Source organism: Piliocolobus tephrosceles, unplaced genomic scaffold (genome assembly GCF_002776525.5).
Source record: "Piliocolobus tephrosceles isolate RC106 unplaced genomic scaffold, ASM277652v3 unscaffolded_44440, whole genome shotgun sequence".
NCBI classification, from domain to species: domain Eukaryota; kingdom Metazoa; phylum Chordata; class Mammalia; order Primates; family Cercopithecidae; genus Piliocolobus; species Piliocolobus tephrosceles.
Genome location: NW_022329244.1, coordinates 4,883 through 6,859, shown reverse-complemented (window position 1 = coordinate 6,859; position 1,977 = coordinate 4,883). Strand labels below are relative to the sequence as shown.

General features: G+C 40.8%; 1 non-coding gene across 1 annotated transcript; it reads right to left on the bottom strand.

Moving 5' to 3' along the window:
- Positions 1 to 166: 166 nt before the first annotated feature.
- Positions 167 to 272, bottom strand: LOC111529441. The gene has a single exon (XR_002727420.1). It is a non-coding gene; the product is annotated as a U6 spliceosomal RNA (small nuclear RNA).
- Positions 273 to 1,977: the final 1,705 nt, after the last annotated feature.

Here is a 1,977-nt window from a genome sequence, read left to right as displayed (position 1 = left end):
CACTGAGGAAAAAAAAAAAAAAACAAATCTTAAATTACCAAATTTGCAATGTATCTATTAGATATTGAATATGAAAATTTAGGATTGGCAACTGATAGTTATATCCTACTGTGCTTACGATTTCTATGACATTTTAGAGGGGAAAAAGATTAATTCATTTTAAATGAAAAATATGTAATATTTCACAAATTTATGTATCATCCTGTGTGTGCAGGAGCTATACTAGTCTTCTCTGTATCATTCCAATTTTAGTATATATGCTCTAAAACCAATCAACATATTTTAAAAATTATATTTCAAATTTAAAAAAAAAAAAATTGACCAGGCGTGGTGGCAACCACCTGTAGTCCCAGCTACTAGTGAGTCTGTGGTGGGAGGATCACTTAACCTGAGTGGTGGAGGTTGCAGTGAGCTATGATTGCACCACTGCATTAGAGCCTGGGTGACAGAACAAGACTCTGTTTCAAAGAAAAAAAAAGTCAAGAGCATGGGGAGTATTAAAATCAGACAGAGCCAATTGTCTATTATCAGAACAGCTCCATTTTTTTTTTTGCTATCATTATATGTTAAGGTCAATTTGCTAAACATAAATATTTTTTCTAAAGATTTAAGTGTACCATATAACACATTTGTGCTCACTCACGTTTAATGTCCTTTGCTGTACTATATACTTGAATATCATTCGCATATATCGCAACAAAAGTATCTTTCCATAAGGCAATTATCATTAATACTTCTTTAAAGTTATAAAATGTGGGCTGAGGGGTTGCGCACACCTGTAATCCCAGCACTTTGGGAGTCTGAGGCAGGCAGATTACGAGGTCAGGAGATCAAGACCATCCTGGCCAACATGGTGAAACCTCTTTTCTACTAAATTAAAAAAATTACCTGGCATGATGACACACACTTGTGTTCCCAGCTACTCGGGAGGCTGAGGCAGGAGAATCTCTTGAATCCAGGAGACGGAGGAAGAATCTCTTGAATCCAGGGGACAGAGGTTGTGGTGAGACAAGATTGCAACTCCAGCCTGAACAAGTGTGAAATTTTGTCTCAAAAAAAAAATTATGAAATGTGAAGATTGTTTTTATAATTTTACAACACCTGAGAATTACTGTCTTTAAATAATCTAATAAATCAAAATCACAACAAAAGCCCCACATTAATGTTTTATCTTATAAAAAGCACTAACATTTAGTCTGTGGTAATTTGTCGCAGCTGCCATGGGAAACTTGTATTTTAGTGAAGCCTCAAAACCCACCTGAAGCAGCTGGGCACAGTGGTTCATGCCTGTAATCCCAGCAATTTCGGAGGCCGAGGTGGGTGGATCACTTTAGCTTAGGAATTTGAGACCAACTTTGCCAACCTGGTGAAACCCCATCTCTAAAAAAAAAATGCAAAAATTAGCCAGGCATGGAGGCACATGTCTATAATCCCAGCTACTCAGGAGGCTGAGACACAGCAACAGTTTGAACCCAAGGTGGGGCGGAGGTTGTAGTGAGACAAGATTGTGCCACTGCACCCCACCCTTGCTGACAGAGCGAGCTCCAACTCAAAAACAACTCCACCTGAAGAAGGTCTCCAGTTCTCTCAACTGCCCCACAAAACCCCTTAGAAGCACACATTCCTTTGCTGTGGGCCATGGAGAGGAAGAAGGAAGCACCTCCTCATGGCAGAGGCCTAAACAGATTTCAGAAAAACATGTTCAAAATCTAGGAAAAAATTTCTGATAGAAAACTACGTATCGGCTGGGCGCGGTAGCCCACGCCTGTATTCCCAACACTTTGGGAGGCTGAGGAAGGCAGAACAAGAGGTCAGTTCAAGACCAGCCTGACCAACATGGTGAAACGCCATCTCTACCAAAGATACAAAAAGCCGGGCGTGGTGGCGTGTGCCTATAATTCCCAGCTACTCAGGAGGCAGAGGTTGCAGTGAGCCAGTTAGCCAAGATCGCACCACTGCACCCCAGCCTAGGTAACA